Raw genomic sequence first — 24340 nt, 5'->3', positions numbered from 1 at the left:
TACTACTTGACCCCTCTTGCCATTTGAAAATTTTGAGTTGGACCCCATATGGGACCCCGAAGGGAACTTAAATCGTGTGCCCCTGAAAATAATGGGGAACGTGTTCTCTGATTGTTCCATGTACTCAATCACTTCGGAACAAATAACCCGAGGTCAGACTTTATAAATGCCCTGTATATACCGTATATATATTCCATAACTTTCTATAAGCTATCCTTAAATATCCAATTTTACTGGAAGAGAGTTCATAAGGTCTGTGATATTAAATGATAATGTGACTTTATTACCTTTTGAAGACAATTTTAGGTCACATAAACCAAAGTGTTCAATTTAAATTATATATTTTATAACCAAGATGTCCAAAAATTATAAGTCACTTGAAACAAGTAACAATACAAAATTAGTCATAAAAATGAACACAGTGCGTGTATATTTAAAATACAATCGGAAGATAAATGCTATGTAACTGAATATCAGGGCATACTACGTTTAACTCAATATACTTGGCTTCCAAATACTTTTTTGTGTACAACTAACTTAGAGCAACACATTGGTATTTTTCTACATTACTCAACAATATCGGTAGTTAGCCACAATAAGATCACTTGTCTTAAAATTAAAATATATTTTCCTGATTTGCAGTGATTTATTACAACCATAAAATGTAAACTTTTTCGAGTTTAATGACTAGATCAAAAGTGGCGCTAGCCATTCCTATTCCCTTCAGTTCAAAAAATAGTACCATTAATGGCCACACTAAGCGCTACTGGAAAACAATTCTTTTCTGAATGACGTATTAAATACGTTGACATGTATTCTTTTTTACCTCGCCCATCTTAGCCACAAAATCCAGCCACAAAACTAAGGACGTTCAAGGTCATCCACACAATACACCGGGTTGCAAGCACTACAAAGTTAAAACGTAGAAAAATAAAATCCAATAGCAAGCTTACTCCACGCTCAAAAGGACCCATGCAATCATAATCCCTATCATCCCTTTACATAATATACAAAATTTTGTGTGCTAAATGTCATGGTATCAATACCAAAAGACATAAACGAAATGGTTCAAATTTACAAAAAAACTTTTGTGGCCAGGGTCGTGCACGTTCACTAGCGGGTCAGGACCCATGCGATCATCATCCCTATCATCCCTTTACTTACTGTACAAAAATTTGTGCTGTAACATGTCGTGGTATCAATACCACAACACATAAACGAAATGGTTCAAATTTTAAAATAATTTTGTGGCCAGGGTCGTGCACGTTCACTAGCGGGTCAGGACCCATGCGATCATCATCCCTATCACCCCTTTACTTACTATACAAAAATTTGTGCTGTAAAATGTCGTGGTACCAATACCACAACACATAAACGAAATGGTTCAAATTTACAAAAACTTTTGTGGCCAGGGTCGTGCACGTTCACTAGTGGGTCAGGACCCATGCGATTATCATCCCTATCATCCCTTTACTTACTATACAAAAATTTGTGCTGTAAAATGTCGTGGTATCAATACCACAACACATAAACGAAATGGTTCAAATTTTAAAATAATTTTGTGGCCAGGGTCGTGCACGTTCACTAGCGGGTCAGGACCCATGCGATCATCATCCCTATCACCCCTTTACTTACTATACAAAAATTTGTGCTGTAAAATGTCGTGGTATCAATACCACAACACATAAACGAAATGGTTCAAATTTACAAAAACTTTTGTGGCCAGGGTCGTGCACGTTCACTAGTGGGTCAGGACCCATGCGATTATCATCCCTATCATCCCTTTACTTACTATACAAAAATTTGTGCTGTAAAATGTCGTGGTATCAATACCACAACACATAAACGAAATGGTTCAAATTTACAAAAACTTTTGTGGCCAGGGTCGTGCACGTTCACTAGTGGGTCAGGACCCATGCGATTATCATCCCTATCACCCCTTTACTTACTATACAAAAAATTGTGCTGTAAAATGTCGTGGTACCAATACCACAACACATAAACGAAATGGTTCAAATTTACAAAAACTTTTGTGGCCAGGGTCGTGCACGTTCACTAGTGGGTCAGGACCCATGCGATTATCATCCCTATCATCCCTTTACTTACTGTACAAAAATTTGTGCTGTAAAATGTCGTGGTATCAATACCACAACACATAAACGAAATGGTTCAAATTTTAAAATAATTTTGTGGCCAGGGTCGTGCACGTTCACTAGCGGGTCAGGACCCATGCGATCATCATCCCTATCACCCCTTTACTTACTATACAAAAATTTGTGCTGTAAAATGTCGTGGTATCAATACCACAACACATAAACGAAATGGTTCAAATTTACAAAAACTTTTGTGGCCAGGGTCGTGCACGTTCACTAGTGGGTCAGGACCCATGCGATTATCATCCCTATCATCCCTTTACTTACTATACAAAAATTTGTGCTGTAAAATGTCGTGGTATCAATAACACAACACATAAACGAAATGGTTCAAATTTACAAAAACTTTTGTGGCCAGGGTCGAGCACGTTCACTAGTGGGTCAGGACCCATGCGATCATCATCCCTATTATCCCTTTACGTACTATACGAAAATTTGTGCTGTAAAATGTCGTGGTATCAATACCACAACACATAAACGAAATGGTTCAAATTTACAAGAACTTTTGTGGCCATGGTCGTGCACGTTCACTAGCGGGTCAGGACCCATGCGATTATCATCCCTATCATCCCTTTACTTACTATACAAAAAATTGTGCTGTAAAATGTCGTGGTATCAATACCACAACACATAAACGAAATGGTTCAAATTTAAAAAAACTTTTGTGGCAAGGGTCGTGCACGTTCACTAGTGGGTCAGGACCCATGCGATCATCATCCCTATCATCCCTTTACTTACTATACAAAAATTTGTGCTGTAAAATGTCGTGGTATCAATACCACAACACATAAACGAAATGGTTCAAATTTACAAGAACTTTTGTGGCCATGGTCGTGCACGTTCACTAGCGGGTCAGGACCCATGCGATTATCATCCCTATCATCCCTTTACTTACTATACAAAAATTTGTGCTGTAAAATGTCGTGGTATAAATACCACAACACATAAACGAAATGGTTCAAATTTACAAAAACTTTTGTGGCCAGAGTCGTGCACGTTCACTAGCGGGTCAGGACCCATGCGATCATCATCCCTATCATTCCTTTACTTACTATACAAAAATTTGTGCTGTAAAATGTCGTGGTATCAATACCACAACACATAAACGAAATGGTTCAAATTTTAAAAAAACTTTTGTGGCCAGGGTCGTGCACGTTCACTAGCGGGTGAGGACCATGCGATCATCATCTCTATCATCCCTTTACTTACTATACAAAAATTTGTGCTGTAAAATGTCGTGGTATCAATACCACAACACATAAACGAAATGGTTCAAATTTTAAAATAATTTTGTGGCCAGGGTCATGCACGTTCACTAGCGGGTCAGGACCCATGCGATCATCATCCCTATCATCCCTTTACTTACTATACAAAAATTTGTGCTGTAAAATGTCGTGGTAACAATACCACAACACATAAACGAAATGGTTCAAATTTACAAAAACTTTTGTGGCCAGGGTCGTGCACGTTCACTAGCGGGTCAGGACCCATGCGATCATCATCCCTATCATCCCTTTACTTACTATACAAAAATTTGTGCTGTAAAATGTCGTGGTATCCATACCACAACACATAAACGAAATGGTTCAAATTTACAAAAACTTTTGTGGCCAGGGTCGTGCACGTTCATTAGCAGGTCAGGGAACATGCGATAAACATCCCTATCATCCCTTTACTTACTATACAAAAATTTGTGCTGTAAAATGTCGTGGTATCAATACCACAACACATAAACGAAATGGTTCAAATTTACAAAAACTTTTGTGGCCAGGGTCGTGCACTTCACAAGCGGGTCAAGACCCATGCGATCATCATCCCTATCATCCCTTTACTTACTATACAAAAATTTGTGCTGTAAAATGTCGTGGTATCAATACCACAACACTTAAACGAACTTTTGTTGCCAGGGTCGTGCACGTTCACTAGCGGGTCAGGACCCATGCGATCATCATCTCTATCATCCCTTTACTTACTATACAAAAATTTGTGCTGTAAAATGTCGTGGTATCAATACCACAACACATAAACGAAATGGTTCAAATTTTAAAATAATTTTGTGGCCAGGGTCGTGCACGTTCACTAGCGGGTCAGGACCCATGCGATCATCATCCCTATCACCCCTTTACTTACTATACAAAAATTTGTGCTGTAAAATGTCGTGGTATCAATACCACAACACATAAACGAAATGGTTCAAATTTACAAATACTTTTGTGGCCAGGGTCGTGCACGTTCACTAGTGGGTCAGTACCCATGCGATCATCATCCCTATCATCCCTTTACGTACTATACAAAAATTTGTGCTGTAAAATGTCGTGGTATCAATACCACAACACATAAACGAAATGGTTCAAATTTACAAGAACTTTTGTGGCCATGGTCGTGCACGTTCACTAGCGGGTCAGGACCCATGCGATTATCATCCCTATCATCCCTTTACTTACTATACAAAAAATTGTGCTGTAAAATGTCGTGGTATCAATACCACATCACATAAACGAAATGGTTCAAATTTAAAAAAAACTTTTGTGGCAAGGGTCGTGCACGTTCACTAGTGGGTCAGGACCCATGCGATCATCATCCCTATCATCCCTTTACTTACTATACAAAAATTTGTGCTGTAAAATGTCGTGGTATCAATACCACAACACATAAACGAAATGGTTCAAATTTACAAGAACTTTTGTGGCCATGGTCGTGCACGTTCACTAGCGGGTCAGGACCCATGCGATTATCATCCCTATCATCCCTTTACTTACTATACAAAAATTTGTGCTGTAAAATGTCGTGGCATAAATACCACAACACATAAACGAAATGGTTCAAATTTACAAAAACTTTTGTGGCCAGAGTCGTGCACGTTCACTAGCGGGTCAGGACCCATGCGATCATCATCCCTATCATCCCTTTACTTACTATACAAAAATTTGTGCTGTAAAATGTCGTGGTATCAATACCACAACACATAAACGAAATGGTCCAAATTTACAAAAACTTTTGTGGCCAGGGTCGTGCACGTTCACTAGCGGTTCAGGACCATGCGATCATCATCTCTATCATCCCTTTACTTACTATACAAAAATTTGTGCTGTAAAATGTCGTGGTATCAATACCACAACACAAACGAAATGGTTCAAATTTTAAAATAATTTTGTGGCCAGGGTCGTGCAGGTTCACTAACGGGTCAGGACCCATGCGATCATCATCCCTATCATCCCTTTACTTACTATACAAAAATTTGTGCTGTAAAATGTCGTGGTATCAATACCACAACACATAAATGAAATGGTTCAAATTTACAAAAAACGTTTGTGGCCAGGGTCGTGCACGTTCACTAGCGGGTCAGGACCCATGCGATCATCATCCCTATCATCCCTTTACTTACTGTACAAAAATTTGTGCTGTAAAATGTCGTGGTATCAATACCACAACACATAAACGAAATGGTTCAAATTTTAAAATAATTTTGTGGCCAGGGTCGTGCACGTTCACTAGCGGGTCAGGACCCATGCGATCATCATCCCTATCACCCCTTTACTTACTATACAAAAATTTGTGCTGTAAAATGTCGCGGTACCAATACCACAACACATAAACGAAATGGTTCAAATTTACAAAAACTTTTGTGGCCAGGGTCGTGCACGTTCACTAGTGGGTCAGGACCCATGCGATTATCATCCCTATCATCCCTTTACTTACTATACAAAAATTTGTGCTGTAAAATGTCGTGGTATCAATACCACAACACATAAACGAAATGGTTCAAATTTTAAAATAATTTTGTGGCCAGGGTCGTGCACGTTCACTAGCGGGTCAGGACCCATGCGATCATCATCCCTATCACCCCTTTACTTACTATACAAAAATTTGTGCTGTAAAATGTCGTGGTATCAATACCACAACACATAAACGAAATGGTTCAAATTTACAAAAACTTTTGTGGCCAGGGTCGTGCACGTTCACTAGTGGGTCAGGACCCATGCGATTATCATCCCTATCATCCCTTTACTTACTATACAAAAATTTGTGCTGTAAAATGTCGTGGTATCAATACCACAACACATAAACGAAATGGTTCAAATTTACAAAAACTTTTGTGGCCAGGGTCGTGCACGTTCACTAGCGGGTCAGGACCCATGCGATTATCATCCCTATCACCCCTTTACTTACTATACAAAAATTTGTTCTGTAAAATGTCGTGGTATCAATACCACAACACATAAACGAAATGGTTCAAATTTACAAAAACTTTTGTGGCCATGGTCGTGCACGTTCACTAGTGGGTCAGGACCCATGCGATCATCATCCCTATTATCCCTTTACGTACTATACGAAAATTTGTGCTGTAAAATGTCGTGGTATCAATACCACAACACATAAACGAAATGGTTCAAATTTACAAGAACTTTTGTGGCCATGGTCGTGCACGTTCACTAGCGGGTCAGGACCCATGCGATTATCATCCCTATCATCCCTTTACTTACTATACAAAAAATTGTGCTGTAAAATGTCGTGGTATCAATACCACAACACATAAACGATATGGTTCAAATTTAAAAAAAACTTTTGTGGCAAGGGTCGTGCACGTTCACTAGTGGGTCAGGACCCATGCGATCATCATCCCTATCATCCCTTTACTTACTATACAAAAATTTGTGCTGTAAAATGTCGTGGTATCAATACCACAACACATAAACGAAATGGTTCAAATTTACAAGAACTTTTGTGGCCATGGTCGTGCACGTTCACTAGCGGGTCAGGACCCATGCGATTATCATCCCTATCATCCCTTTACTTACTATACAAAAATTCGTGCTGTAAAATGTCGTGGTATAAATACCACAACACATAAACGAAATGGTTCAAATTTACAAAAACTTTTGTGGCCAGAGTCGTGCACGTTCACTAGCGGGTCAGGACCCATGCGATCATCATCCCTATCATTCCTTTACTTACTATACAAAAATTTGTGCTGTAAAATGTCGTGGTATCAATACCAAACACATAAACGAAATGGTTCAAATTTAAAAAAAACTTTTGTGGCCAGGGTCGTGCACGTTCACTAGCGGCTCAGGACCATGCGATCATCATCTCTATCATCCCTTTACTTACTATACAAAAATTTGTGCTGTAAAATGTCGTGGTATCAATACCACAACACATAAACGAAATGGTTCAAATTTTAAAATAATTTTGTGGCCAGGGTCATGCACGTTCACTAGCGGGTCAGGACCCATGCGATCATCATCCCTATCATCCCTTTACTTACTATACAAAAATTTGTGCTGTAAAATGTCGTGGTATCAATACTACAACACATAAACGAAATGGTTCAAATTTACAAAAACTTTTGTGGCCAGGGTCGTGCACTTCACAAGCGGGTCAAGACCCATGCGATCATCATCCCTATCATCCCTTTACTCACTATACAAAAATTTGTGCTGTAAAATGTCGTGGTATCAATACCACAACACTTAAACGAACTTTTGTTGCCAGGGTCGTGCACGTTCACTAGCGGGTCAGGACCCATGCGATCATCATCTCTATCATCCCTTTACTTACTATACAAAAATTTGTGCTGTAAAATGTCGTGGTATCAATACCACAACACATAAACGAAATGGTTCAAATTTTAAAATAATTTTGTGGCCAGGGTCGTGCACGTTCACTAGCGGGTCAGGACCCATCCGATCATCATCCCTATCACCCCTTTACTTACTATACAAAAATTTGTGCTGTAAAATGTCGTGGTATCAATACCACAACACATAAACGAAATGGTTCAAATTTACAAAAACTTTTGTGGCCAGGGTCGTGCACGTTCACTAGTGGGTCAGGACCCATGCGATCATCATCCCTATTATCCCTTTACGTACTATACAAAAATTTGTGCTGTAAAATGTCGTGGTATCAATACCACAACACATAAACGAAATGGTTCAAATTTACAAGAACTTTTGTGGCCATGGTCGTGCACGTTCACTAGCGGGTCAGGACCCATGCGATTATCATCCCTATCATCCCTTTACTTACTATACAAAAAATTGTGCTGTAAAATGTCGTGGTATCAATACCACATCACATAAACAAAATGGTTCAAATTTAAAAAAACTTTTGTGGCAAGGGTCGTGCACGTTCACTAGTGGGTCAGGACCCATGCGATCATCATCCCTATCATCCCTTTACTTACTATACAAAAATTTGTGCTGTAAAATGTCGTGGTATCAATACCACAACACATAAACGAAATGGTTCAAATTTACAAGAACTTTTGTGGCCATGGTCGTGCACGTTCACTAGCGGGTCAGGACCCATGCGATTATCATCCCTATCATCCCTTTACTTACTATACAAAAATTTGTGCTGTAAAATGTCGTGGTATAAATACCACAACACATAAAAGAAATGGTTCAAATTTACAAAAACTTTTGTGGCCAGAGTCGTGCACGTTCACTAGCGGGTCAGGACCCATGCGATCATCATCCCTATCATCCCTTTACTTACTATACAAAAATTTGTGCTGTAAAATGTCGTGGTATCAATACCACAACACATAAACGAAATGGTCCAAATTTACAAAAACTTTTGTGGCCAGGGTCGTGCACGTTCACTAGCGGTTCAGGACCATGCGATCATCATCTCTATCATCCCTTTACTTACTATACAAAAATTTGTGCTGTAAAATGTCGTGGTATCAATACCACAACACATAAACGAAATGGTTCAAATTTTAAAATAATTTTGTGGCCAGGGTCGTGCACGTTCACTAACGGGTCAGGACCCATGCGATCATCATCCCTATCATCCCTTTACTTACTATACAAAAATTTGTGCTGTAAAATGTCGTGGTATCAATACCACAACACATAAACGAAATGGTTCAAATTTACAAAAAACTTTTGTGGCCAGGGTCGTGCACGTTCACTAGCGGGTCAGGACCCATGCGATCATCATCCCTATCATCCCTTTACTTACTGTACAAAAATTTGTGCTGTAAAATGTCGTGGTATCAATACCACAACACATAAACGAAATGGTTCAAATTTTAAAATAATTTTGTGGCCAGGGTCGTGCACGTTCACTAGCGGGTCAGGACCCATGCGATCATCATCCCTATCACCCCTTTACTTACTATACAAAAATTTGTGCTGTAAAATGTCGTGGTATCAATACTACAACACATAAACGAAATGGTTCAAATTTACAAAAACTTTTGTGGCCAGGGTCGTGCACGTTTACTAGCGGGTCAGGACCCATGCGATCATCATCCCTATCATCCCTTTACTTACTATACCAAAATTTGTGCTGTAAAATGTCGTGGTATCAATACCACAACACATAAACGAAATGGTTCAAATTTACAAAAACTTTTGTGGCCAGGGTCGTGCACGTTCACTAGCGGGTCAGGACCCATGCGATCATCATCCCTATCATCCCTTTACTTACTATACAAAAATTTGTGCTGTAAAATGTCGTGGTATCAATACCACAACACATAAACGAAATGGTTCAAATTTAAAACAACTTTTGTGGCCAGGGTCGTGCACGTTTACTAGCGGGTCAGGACCCATGCGATCATCATCCCTATCATCCCTTTACTTACTATACCAAAATTTGTGCTGTAAAATGTCGTGGTATCAATACCACAACACATAAACGAAATGGTTCAAATTTACAAAAACTTTTGTGGCCAGGGTCGTGCACGTTCACTAGCGGGTCAGGACCCATGCGATCATCATCCCTATCATCCCTTTACTTACTATACCAAAATTTGTGCTGTAAAATGTCGTGGTATCAATACCACAACACATAAACGAAATGGTTCAAATTTACAAAAAACTTTTGTGGGCAGGGTCGTGCAAGTTTACTCGCGGGTCAGGACCCATGCGATCATCATCCCTATAATAACTTTACTTACTATACAAAAATTTGTGCTGTAAAATGTCGTGGTATCAATACCACAACACATAAACGAAATGGTTCAAAGTTACAAAAACTTTTGTGGCCAGGGTCGTGCACGTTCACTAGCGGGTCAGGACCCATGCGATCATCATCCCTATCATCCCTTTACTTACTATACAAAAATTTGTGCTGTAAAATGTCGTGGTATCAATACTTCAACACATAAACGAAATTGTTCAAATTTACAAAAAACTTTTGTGGCCAGGGTCGTGCACGTTCACTAGCGGGTCAGGACCCATGCGATCATCATCCCTATAATCCCTTTACTTACTATACAAAAATTTGTGCTGTAAAATGTCGTGGTATCAATACCACAACACATAAACGAAATGGTTCAAATTAACAAAAACTATTGTGGCCAGGGTCTTGCACGTTCACTAACGGTTCAGGACCCATGCGATCATCATCCCTATAATCCCTTTACTTACTATACAAAAAATTGTGCTGTAAAATGTCGTGGTAGAAATACCACAACACATAAACGAAATGGTTCAAATTTACAAAAACTTTTGTGGCCAGGGTCGTGCACGTTCACTAGCGGGTCAGGACCCATGCGATAATCATCCCTATAATGCCTTTACTTACTGTACAAAAATTTGTGCTGTAAAATGTCGTGGTATCAATACCACAACACATAAACGAAATGGTTCAAATTTACAAAAACTTTTGTGACCAGGGTCGTGCACGTTCACTAGCGGGTCAGGACCCATGCGATCATCATCCCTATCATCCCTTTACTTACTATACAAAAATTTGTGCTGTAAAATGTCGTGGTATCAATACCACAACACATAAACGAAATGGTTCAAATTTACAAAAACTTTTGTGGCCAGGGTCGTGCACGTTCACTAGCGGGTCAGGACCCATGCGATCATTATCCCTATCATCCCTTCACTTACAATACAAAAATTTGTGCTGTAAAATGTCGTGGTATCAATACTACAACACATAAACGAAATGGTTCAAATTTACAAAAACTTTTGTGGCCAGAGTCGTGCACGTTTACTAGCGGGTCAGGACCCATGCGATCATCATCCCTATCATCCCTTTACTTACTATACAAAAATTTGTGCTGTAAAATGTCGTGGTATCAATACCACAACACATAAACGAAATGGTTCTAATTAACAAAAACTATTGTGGCCAGGGTAGTGCACGTTCACTAGCTGTTCAGGACCCATGCGATCATCATCCCTATAATCCCTTTACTTACTATACAAAAAATTGTGCTGTAAAATTTCGTGGTAGAAATACCACAACCATAAACGAAATGGTTCAAATTTACAAAAACTTTTGTGGCCAGGGTCGTGCACGTTCACTAGCGGGTCAGGACCCATGCGATCATCATCCCTATCATCCCTTTACTTACTATACAAAAATTTGTGCTGTAAAATGTCGTGGTGTCAATACCACAACACATAAACGAAATGGTTCAAATTTACAAAAACTTTTGTGGCCAGGGTCGTGCACGTTCACTAGCGGGTCAGGACCCATGCGATCATCATCCCTATAGTCCCTTTACTTACTATACAAAAATTTGTGCTGTAAAATGTCGTGGTATCAATACCACAACACGTAAACGAAATGGTTCAAATTTACAAAACTTTTGTAACCAGGGTCGTGCACGTTCACTAGCGGGTCAGGACCCATGGGATCATCATCCCTATCATCCCTTTACTTACTATACAAAAATTTGTGCTGTAAAATATCGTGGTATCAATACCACAACACATAAACGAAATGGTTCAAATTTACAAAAACTTTTGTGGCCAGTGTCGTGCACGTTCACTAGCGGGTCAGGACCCATGCGATCATCATCCCTATCTTCCCTTTACTTATTATACAAAAATTTGTGCTGTAAAATGTCGTGGTATCAATACTACAACACATAAACGAAATGGTTCAAATTTACAACTTTTGTGGCCAGGGTCGTGCACGTTTAGTAGCGGGTCAGGACCCATGCGATCATCATCCCTATCACCCCTTTACTTACTATACGAAAATTTGTGCTGTAAAATGTCGTGGTATCAATACCACAACACATAAACGAAATGGTTCAAAGTTACCAAAACTTTTGTGGCCACGGTCGTGCACGTTTACTAGCGGGCCAGGACCCATGCGATCATCATCCCTATCATCCCTTTACTTACTATACCAAAATTTGTGCTGTAAAATGTCGTGGTATCAATACCACAACACATAAACGAAATGGTTCAAATTTAAAAAAAACTTTTGTGGCCAGGGTCGTGCACGTTTACTAGCGTGTCAGGTCCCACGCGATCATCATCCCTATAATCCCTTTACTTACTATACAAAAATTTGTGCTGTAAAATGTCGTGGTATCAATACCACAACACATAAACGAAATGGTTCAAAGTTACAAAAACTTTTGTGGGCATGGTCGTGCACGTTCACTAGCGGGTCAGGACCCATGCGATCATCATCCCTATCATCCCTTTACTTACTATACAAAAATTTGTGCTGTAAAATGTCGTGGTATCAATACTACAACACAAACGAAATGGTTCAAATTTACAAAAACTTTTGTGGCCAGGGTCGTGCACGTTCACTAGCGGGTCAGGACCCATGGGATCATCATCCCTATAATCCCTTTACTTACTATACAAAAATTTGTGCTGTATAATGTCGTGGTATCAATACCACAACACATAAACGAAATGGTTCAAATTTACAAAAACTTTTGTGCCCAGGGTCGTTCACGTTCACTAGCGGGTCAAGACACATGCGATCATCATCCCTATCACACCTTTACTTACTATACAAAAATTTGTGTTGTAAAATGTCGTGGTATCAATACCACAACACATAAACGAAATGGTTCAAATTTACAAAAACGTTTGTGGCCAGGGTCGTGCACGTTCACTAGCGGGTCAGGATCCATGCGATCATCATCCCTATCATCCCTTTACTTACTATACAAGAATTTGTGCTGTAAAATGTCGTAGTATCAATACCTCAATACATGAACGAAATGGTTCAAATTTACAAAAAGTTTTGTGGCCAGGGTCGTGCACGTTCACTAGCGGGTCAGGACCCATGCGATCATCATCCCTATCATCCCTTTACTTACTATACAAAAATTTGTGCTGTAAAATGTCGTGGTATCAATACCACAACACATAAACGAAATGGTTCAAATTTACAAAAACTTTTGTGCCCAGGGTCGTGCACGTTCACTAGCGGGTCAGTACCCATGCGGTCATCATCCCTATCATCCCTTTACTTACAATACAAAAATTTGTGCTGTAAAATGTCGTGGTATCAATAGCACAACACATAAACGAAATGGTTCAAATTTACAAAAACTTTTGTGACCAGGGTCGTGCACGTTCACTAGCGGGTCAGGACCCATGCGATCATCATCCCTATAATCCCTTTACTTACTATACAAAAATTTGTGCTGTAAAATGTCGTGGTATCAATACCACAACACATAAACGAAATGGTTCAAAGTTACAAAAACTTTTGTGGCCAGGGTCGTGCACGTTCACTAGCGGGTCAGGACCCATGCGATCATCATCCCTATCATCCCTTCACTTACTATACAAAAATTTGTGCTGTAAGATGTCGTGGTATCAATACCTCAACACATAAACGAAATGGTTCAAATTTAAAAAACTTTTGTGGCCAGGGTCGTGCACGTTTACTAGCGGGTCAGGACCCATGCGATCATCATCCCTATCATCCCTTTACTTACTATACAAAAATTTGTGCTGTAAAATGTCGTGGTATCAATACCACAATACATAAACGAAATGGTTCAAATTAACAAAAACTATTGTGGCCATGGTCGTGCATGTTCACTAGCGGTTCAGGACCCATGCGATCATCATCCCTATAATCCCTTTACTTACTATACAAAAAATTGTGCTGTAAAATGTCGTGGTAGAAATACCACAACACATAAACGAAATAGTTCAAATTTACAAAAACTTTTGTGGCCAGGGTCGTGCACGTTCACTAGCGGGTCAGGACCCATGCGATCATCATCCCTATAATCTCTTTACTTACTATACAAAAATTTGTGCTGTAAAATGTCATGGTATCAATACCACAACACATAAACGAAATGGTTCAAATTAACAAAAACTATTGTGACCAGGGTCGTGCACGTTCACTAGCGGTTCAGGACCCATGCGATCATCATCCCTATAATCCCTTTACTTACTATACAAAAAATTGTGCTGTAAAATGTCGTGGTAGAAATACCACAACACATAAACGAAATGGTTCAAATTTACAAAAACTTTTGTGGCCAGGGTCGTGCACGTTCACTAGCGGGTCAGGACCCATGCGATCATCATCCCTATAATCCCTTTACTTACTATACAAAAATTTGTGCTGTAAAATGTCGTGGTATCAATACCACAACACATAAACGAAATGGTTCTAATTTACAAAAACTTTTGTGGCCAGGGTCTTGCACGTTCACTAGCGGGTCAGGACCCATGCGATCATCATCCCTATCATCCCTTTACTTACTATACAAAAATTTGTGCTGTAAAATGTCGTGGTATCAATACCACAACACATAAACGAAATGGTTCAAATTTACAAAAACTTTTGTGACCAGGGTCGTGCACGTTCACTAGCGGGTCATGACCCATGCGATCATCATCCCTATCATCCCTTTACTTACTACACAAAAATTTGTGCTGTAAAATGTCGTGGTATCAATACCACAACACATAAACGAAATGGTTCAAATTTACAAAAACTTTTGTGGCCAGGGTCGTGAACGTTCACTAGCGGGTCAGGACCCATGCGATCATCATCCCTATCATCCCTTTACTTACTATACAAAAATTTGTGCTGTAAAATGTCGTGGTATCAATACTACAACACATAAACGAAATGGTTCAAATTTACAAAAACTTTTGTGGCCAGGGTCGTGCACGTTTACTAGCGGGTCAGGACCCATGCGATCATCATTCCTATCATCCTTTTACTTACTATACAAGAATTTGTGCTGTAAAATGTCGTGAAATCAATACCACAACACATAAACGAAATGGTTGAAATTAAACAAAACCTTTTGTGGCCAGGGTCGTGCACGTTCACTAGCGAGTCACGACCTATGCGATCATCATCCCTATAATCCCCTTACTTACTATACAAAAAATTGTACTGTAAAATGTCGTGGTATCAATACCACAACACATAAACGAAATGGTTCATATTTACAAAAACTTTTGTGGCCAGCGTCGTGCACGTTCACTAGCGGGTCAGGACCCATGCAATCATCATTCCTTTCATCCCTTTACTTACTATACAAAAATTTGTGCTGTAAAATGTCGTGGTATCAATACCACAAGACTAAAACGAATTGGTTCAAATTTACAAAATCTTTTGTGGGCAGGGTCGTGCACGTTCACTAGCGAGACAGGACCCATGCGATCATCATCCCTATCACCCCTCTACTTACAATACAAAAATTTGTGCTGTAAAATTTCTTGGTATCAATACCACAACACATAAACGAAATGGTTCAATTTTAAAAATACTTTTGTGGCCAGGGTCGTGCACGTTCACTAGCGGGTCAAGACACATGCGATCATCATCCCTATCATCCCTTTACTTACTATACAAAAATTTGTGCTGTAAAATGTCGTGGTATCAATACCACAACACATAAACGAATTGGTTCAAATTTACAAAAACTTTTGTGGGCAGGGTCGTCCACGTTCACTAGCGAGACAGGACCCATGCGATCATCATCCCTATCACCCCTCTACTTACAATACAAAAATTTGTGCTGTAAAATTTCGTGGTATCAATACCACAACACATAAACGAAATGGTTCAATTTAAAAAAAACTTTTGTGGCCAGGGTCGTGCACCTTCACTAGCGGGTCAGGACCCATGCGATCATCTTCCCTATCATTCCTTTATTTACTATACAAAAATTTGTGCTGTAAAATGTCGTGGTATCAATACCACAACACATAAACGAAATGGTTCAAATTTACAAAAACTTTTGTTGCCAGGGTCGTGCACGTTCACTAGCGGGTCAGGACCCATGCGATCATCAACCCTATCATCCCTTTACTTACTATGCAAAAATTTGTGCTGTAAAATGTCGTAGTATCAATACCACAACACATAAAGGAAATGGTAAAAATTTACAAAAACTTTTGTGACCAGGGTCATGCACGTTCACTAGCGGAACAGAACCCATGCGATAATAAAACTGTAATAAATTTCTCCAATGTAGCATGAGTAGTACTGCCATGTGTTAAGCCAGAAATTGTTAGGACTCGCTTATTCTACAATATCCGTTTCCAGTTAAATGACTCATCTGTCGGTTGGGAAAATTAACTCCCACCAGAGATTTCTTTTTCTGTTTTCTAAAGTTGATATTATGGAACGAAAATATACTAAAACTATTATTTTACAATTAAGATTATTAACTGTGTTGTATGAAATCTTCCCTGTCGTCTAATAAATCTATAATGATTTTCTCCAATGTCTAATTAGTAGCACTGCCATCTGTTAAGCAAGAAATTGTTACAAAACCCTTATTCTACAATATCTATTACGAGTTAAATGACTCATCTTTCAGTTGGGAGAATAAGCTCCCACAAGAGATTTCTTATTTTGTTTTCTAAAGTTTATATTATATAATAGATATATACGGAAACTTTTATTCTACAATTAAGATTAATAACTGTGTTGTAAGAAATCTTCCCTGTCTTCTAATAAATCTGTAATAAATTTCTCCAATGTACCAGAAGTAGCACTGTCACGTGTTAAGCGAGAAATTGTTAGGATTCGCTTATTCTACAATATCCGTTTCGAGTTAAATGATTCACCTTTCAGTTTGGAAAATTAGCTCCCACCAGAGATTTCTTTTTCTGTTTTCTATAGTCTATATTATTGAACAGAAATATACTAAAACATTATCCTACAATTAAGATTATTAACTGTGTTGTATGAAATCTTCCCTGTCGTCTAATAAATCTATAATGATTTTCTCCAATGTCTAATTAGTAGCACTGCCATCTGTTAAGCAAGAAATTGTTACAAAACCCTTATTCTACAATATCTATTACGAGTTAAATGACTCATCTTTCAGTTGGGAGAATAAGCTCCCACAAGAAATTTCTTATTTTGTTTTCTAAAGTTTATATTGTATAATAGATATATACGGAAACTTTTATTCTACAATTAAGATTAATAACTGTGTTGTAAGAAATCTTCCCTGTCTTCTAATAAATCTGTAATAAATTTCTCCAATGTACCAGAAGTAGCACTGTCACGTGTTAAGCGAGAAATTGTTAGGATTCGCTTATTCTACAATATCCGTTTCGAGTTAAATGATTCACCTTTCAGTTTGGAAAATTAACTCCCACCAGAGATTTCTTTTTCTGTTTTCTATAGTCTATATTATTGAACAGAAATATACTAAAACATTATCCTACAATTAAGATTAATAACTGTGTTTTAGTAAATCTTCCCTGTCGTCCATAATATCTATTATCATTTTCTCCAATGTCTAGTTAGTAGCTCTTCCATCTGTTAAGCCAGAAATTGTTACAATACCCTTATTCTACAATGTATGTTTCTAGTTAAATGCCACTTAACTTTCAGTTGGGAAAATTAGCTCCCACAAGAGATTTCTTATTCTGTTATCTAAAGTTTATATTATAGAAGAGAAATATACGGAAACTACTATTCTACAATTAAGATTAATAACTGTGTGGTAAGAAATCTTCCCTGTCGTCTAATAAATCTATAATGATTTTCTCCAATGTCTAGTTAGTAGCACTGCCATCTTTTAAGCCAGAAATTGTTACAAAACCCTTATTCTACAATATCTGTTACGAGTTAAATGACTCATCTTTCGGTTGGGAAAATTAACTCCCACCAGAAATTTTTTTTTCTGTTTTCTAAAGTTTAAATTATGGAACAAAAATATACTAAAAATATTATCCTACAATTAATATTAATAACTGTGTTTTAGGAAATCTTCCCTGTCGTCTAATAAATCTATAATGATTTTCTCCAATGTCTAGTTTGTAGCACTGCCCTCTGTTAAGCCAGAAATTGTTACAATACCCTTATTCTACAATGTATGTTTCTAGTTAAATGCCACTTAACTTTCAGTTGGGAAAATTAGCTCCCACAAGAGATTTCTTTTTCTGTTTTCTAAACTCTATATTATTGAACAGAAATGTACTAAAACTATTATCCTACAATTAAGATTAATAACTTTGCTGTAGGAAATCTTCCCTGTCGTCCAATAAATCTATTATGATTTTCTCCAATGTCTAGTTAGTAGCTCTGCCATCTGTTAAGCCAGAAATTGTTACAATACACTTATTCTACAATATCTGTTTGTAGTTAAATGCCTCTTAATTTTCAGTTTGGAGAATTAGCTCCCACAAGAGATTTCCTATTCTGTTTTCTAAAGTTTATATTATAGAATAGAAATATACGGAAATTACTATTCTACAATTAAGATTAATAACTGTGTTGTAGGAAATCTTCCCTGTCGTCTAATAAATCTATAATGATTTTCTCCAATGTTTAGTTAGTAGCACTGCCATCTGTTAAGCCAGAAATTGTTACAATACGCTTATTCTACAATATCCGTTTCGAGTTAAATGATTCATCTTTCAGTTGGGAAAAATAACTCCCACCAGAGATTTCTTTTTCTGTTTTCTAAACTCTATATTATTGAACAGAAATATACTAAAACTATTAGCCTACAACTAAGATTAATAACTTTGTTGTAGGAAATCTTCCCTGTCGTCCAATAAATCTATAATGATTTTCTCCAATGTCTAGTTTGTAGCACTGCCCTCTGTTAAGCCAGAAATTGTTACAATACCCTTATTCTACAATGTATGTTTCTAGTTAAATGCCACTTAACTTTCAGTTGGGAAAATTAGCTCCCACAAGAGATTTCTTTTTCTGTTTTCTAAACTCTATATTATTGAACAGAAATGTACTAAAACTATTATCCTACAATTAAGATTAATAACTTTGCTGTAGGAAATCTTCCCTGTCGTCCAATAAATCTATTATGATTTTCTACACTGTCTAGTTAGTAGCTCTGCCATCTGTTAAGCCAGAAATTGTTACAATACGCTTATTCTACAATATCTGTTTGTAGTTAAATGTCTCTTAATTTTCAGTTTGGAGAATTAGGTCCCACAAGAGATTTCATATTTTGTTTTCTAAACTTTATATAATGGAATAGAAATATAAAGAAATTATTATTCTACAATTAAGATTAATAACTCTGTTGTAAGAAATTTTCTCTGTTATCTAATAAATCTTCAATTTCTTTTCCAATGAAGCGTCAGCACCAATGCCATTTGTTAAGCCAGAAATTGTTACAATACGCTTATTCTACAATATCTGTTTCTAATTAAATGCCTCTTAACATTCGGTTGAGAGAATAAGATCCCACAAGAGATTTCTTATTCTGTTTTCTAAAGTTTATATTCTAGAATAGAAATATACGGAAACTACTATTCTACAATTAAGATTAATAACTGTGTTGTAAGAAGTTTTCCCTGTTTACTAATAAATCAGTAATAAATTTCTCCAATGTTGCGTGAGTAGCACTGCCCTCTGTTAAGCCAGAAATTGTTACAATATGCTTACTCTACAATGTCTGTTTCTATTTAAATGCCTCTTAACTTTCAGTTGGGAGAATTAGCTCCCACAAGAGATTTCTTATTCTGTTTTCTAAAGTTTATATTATAGAATAGAAGTATACGGAAATTACTATTCTACAATTAATATTAATAACTGTGTTGTAAGAAATCTTCCCTGTTTTCTAATAAATCTGTAATAAATTTCTCCATTATAGCTTGAGTAGCACTGCCCTCTGTTAAGCCAGAAACTGTTACAATACGCTTATTCTACAATATCCGTTTCGAGTTAGATGACTCTTTTTTCAGTTGGGAAAATTAGCTCCCACCAGTGATTTCTTTTTCTGTTTTCTAAAGTTTATTATATTGAAGAGATATATACTAGAACTATTATCCTACAATTAAGATATTGTGTAATATTTGTGTAGTAGGAAATTTTCTTTGTCGTCTAATAAATCTATAATGATTTTCTCCAATGTCTAGTTAGTAGCACTGCCATCTGTTAAGCTAGAAATTGTTACAAAATGCTTATTCTACAATATTTGTTTCGAGTTTATGACACTTATCTTTCAGTTGGGAGAATTAACTACGAGCGTGAACTTAGCAGGACCACTGTTGATAATTATAAATATTTGCACACCAAACGTTTGTACTGCGTTTGTTTCGGTTTGTACCGTAAAAAAATTTCGTTTGTACCGGTCTCAAATTCGAAAAAATCGAAAAAAAGTGGTCCTGCTAAGTTCACGTGAACTTAGCAGGACCACTGATAAATTTCTACAAATTTGATGATTTTTCTATACGATTCGTTTGTACTGCGTTTGTACCGGATTCAACCATAAAAATTTTCGTTTGAACCAGTTTCAAATTGGATAAAACAGAAAAATAAAATGACCATGATAAGTTCACGTGAACATAGCATGACCACTGATTAATTTCTATAAATTTGATGATTTTTCTGTACGAATCGTTTGTACTGCGTTCGTACCGGATTGTACCGTAACACTTTTCGTTTTTACCGCTCTCAAATTCGAAAAAATCGAAAAATATAGTGAACCTGCTAAGTTCACATGAACATACCAGGACCAGAATACAATTTTCTGCAAATCATAACATTTTCTGTTTGAATCGTTTGTTCTACGTTTGTACCGGATTGTACCGTAAACAGTTTCGTTTGTACCGGTCTAAAATTGGAAAAAATTGAAATAAAGTGGTCCTACAAAGTTCAAGTGAACTTAGCGTATCGTAACAATTTCTGGCGGAACAGATGGCAGTGCTACACATGCTACATTGTAGAAAATTTATTACAGATTTATTAGAAAACAGGGAAGATTTCTTACAACAGAGTTAATACTCTTAATTGTAAAATAATAGTTTCCGCATATTTCTATTCTAAAATATAAACTTTACAAAACAGATAAGAAATCTCTTGTGGAGCTAATTCTCCCAACTGAAAGTTAAGATGCATTTAACTAGAAACAGATACTGTAGAATAAGCGTAATGAAACAATTTCTGGCTTAACAGATGGCACTGCTACTCACGCTATATTGGAGAAATTTATTACTGATTTATTAGAAGAGAAAGAAGATTTCTAACAACACAGTTATTAATCCTAATTGTATAATAATAGTTTCCGTATATATCTATTCTATAATATAAACTTTAGAAAACAAAATAAGAAATCTCTTGTGGGAGCTAATTCTCCAAACTGAAAGTTAAGAGGCATTTAACTAGAAACATATATTGTAGAATAAGCGTATTGTAACAATTTCTGGCTTAACAGATGGCAGTGCTACTAACTAGACATTGGAGAAAATCATTATAGACTTATTAGACGACAGGGAAGATTTCCTACAACACAGTTATTAATCTTAATTGTAGGATAATAGTTTTAGTATATTTCTGTTCCATAATATAAACTTCAGAAAACAGAAAAAGAAATCTCTGGTGGGAGTTAATTTTCCAAACTGAAAGGTGAATCATTTAACTCGAAACGGATATTGTAGAATAAGCGAATCCTAACAATTTCTGGTTTAACACGTGGCAGAGCTACTCCTGGTACATTGGAGAAATTTATTACAGATTTATTAGAAGACAGGGAAGATTTCTTACAACACAGTTATTAATCTTAATTGTAGAATAATAGTTTCCGTATATATCTATTATATAATATAAACTTTAGAAAACAAAATAAAAAAAACCCTTGTGGGAGCTTATTCTCCCAACTGAAAGATGAGTCATTTAACTCGTAACAGATATTGTAGAATAAGGGTTTTGTAACAATTTCTGGCTTAACAGATGGCAGTGCCACTAATTAGACATTGGAGAAAATCATTATAGATTTATTAGACGACAGGGAAGATTTCTTAAACACAGTTTTTAATCTTAATTGTAGAATAATAGTTTCCGTATATATCTATTATATAATATAAACTTTAGAAAACAAAATAAGAAATCTCTTGTTGGAGCTTATTCTCCCAACTGAAGGATGAGTCATTTAACTCGTAACAGATATTGTAGAATAAGGGTTTTGTAACAATTTCTGGCTTAACAGAGGGCAGTGCCACTAACTAGACATTGGAGAAAATCATTATATAGATTTATTAGACGACAGGGAAGATTTCCTACAACACAGTTATTAATCTTAATTGTAGAATAATAGTTTCCGTATATATCTATTATATAATATAAACTTTAGAAAACAAAATAAGAAATCTCTTGTGGGAGCTTATTCTCCCAACTGAAAGATGAGTCATTTAACTCGTAACAGATATTGTAGAATAAGGGTTTTGTAACAATTTCTGGCTTAACAGAGGGCAGTGCCACTAACTAGACATTGGAGAAAATCATTATATAGATTTATTAGACGACAGGGAAGATTTCCTACAACACAGTTATTAATCTTAATTGTAGAATAGTAGTTTCCGTATATTTCTCTTCTATAATATAAACTTTAGATAACAGAATATGAAATCTCTTGTGGAATCTAATTCTCCCAACTGAAAGTTAAGTGGCATTTAACTAGAAACATATATTGGAGAATAAGGGTATTGTAACAATTTCTGGCTTAACATATGGCAGTGCTACTAACTAGACATTGGAGAAAATCATTATAGACTTATTAGACGACAGGGAAGATTTCCTACAACACAGTTATTAATCTTAATTGTAGGATAATAGTTTTAGTATATTTCTGTTCCATAATATAAACTTCAGAAAACAGAAAAAGAAATCTCTGGTGGGAGTTAATTTTCCAAACTGAAAGATGAATCATTTAACCCGAAACGGATATTAAAGAATAAGCATATTGTAACAATTTCTGGCTTAACAAATGGCATTGCTACTCACGCTTCATTGGAAAAGAAATTGAAGATTTATTAGATAACAGGGAAAATTTCTTACAACACAGTTATTAATCTTAATTGTAGAAGAGTAGTTTCCGCATATTTCTCTTCTATAATATAAACTTTAGAAAACAGAATAAGAAATCTCTTGTGGGAGCTAATTTTCCCAACTGAAAGTTAAGTGGCATTTACCTAGAAACATATATTGTAGAATAAGGGTATTGTAATAATTTCTGGCTTAAAAGATGGCCATGCTACTAACTAGACATTGGAGAAAATCATTATAGATTTATTAGACGACAGGGAAGATTTCATACAACACAGTTATTAATATTAATTGCAAAATAATAGTTTTAGTATATTTTCGTTCCTTTATGTGTTGTGGTATTGATACTACGACATTTTACAGCACAAATTTTTGCATAGTAAGTAAAGGGATGATAGGGTTGATGATCGCATGGGTCCTAACCCGCTAGTGAATGTGCACGACCCTGGCCGCAAAAGTTTTTGTAAATTTGAACTATTTCGTTTATGTGTTGTGGTATTGAACCACAACATTTTATAGCACAAATTTTTGTATAGCAAGTAAAAGGATGATGGGGATGATAATCGCATGGGTCCTGACCCGCTAGTGAACGTGCACGACCCTGGCCACAAAAGTTTCTGTAATTTTGAACCATTTCGTTTATGTGTTGTGGTATTGATACCACGACATTTTACAGCACAAATTTTTGTATAGTAAGTAATGGGATTATAGGGATGATGATCGCATGGGTCCTGACCCGCTAGTGAACGTGCACGACCCTGGCCACAAAAGTTTTTTAAATTTGAACCATTTCGTTTATGTGTTGTGGTATTTCTACCACGACATTTTACAGCACAAATTTTTGTATAGTAAGTAAAGGGATTATAGGGATGATGATCGCATGGGCCGTGACCCGCTAGTGAACGTGCACGACCCTGGTCACAAAAGTTTTTGTTAATTTGAACCATTTTGTTTATGTGTTGTGGTATTGATACCACGACATTTTACAGCACAAATTTTTGTATAGTAAGTAAAGGGATGATAGGGATGATGATCGCATGGGTCCTGACCCGCTAGTGAACGTGCACGACCCTGGCCACAAAAGTTTTTGTAAATTTGAACCATTTCGTTTATGTGTTGTGGTATTGATACCACGACATTTTACAGCACAAATTTTTGTATAGTAAGTAAAGGGATGATAGGGATGATGATCGCATGGGTCCTGACCCGCT

This window comes from Thermobia domestica, chromosome 5 (genome assembly GCF_964235325.1).
Source record: "Thermobia domestica chromosome 5, izTheDome1.hap1.1, whole genome shotgun sequence".
NCBI classification, from domain to species: domain Eukaryota; kingdom Metazoa; phylum Arthropoda; class Insecta; order Zygentoma; family Lepismatidae; genus Thermobia; species Thermobia domestica.
The sequence above is the reverse complement of the archived record's forward strand: the minus strand, read 5'-3'. Positions refer to the sequence as shown.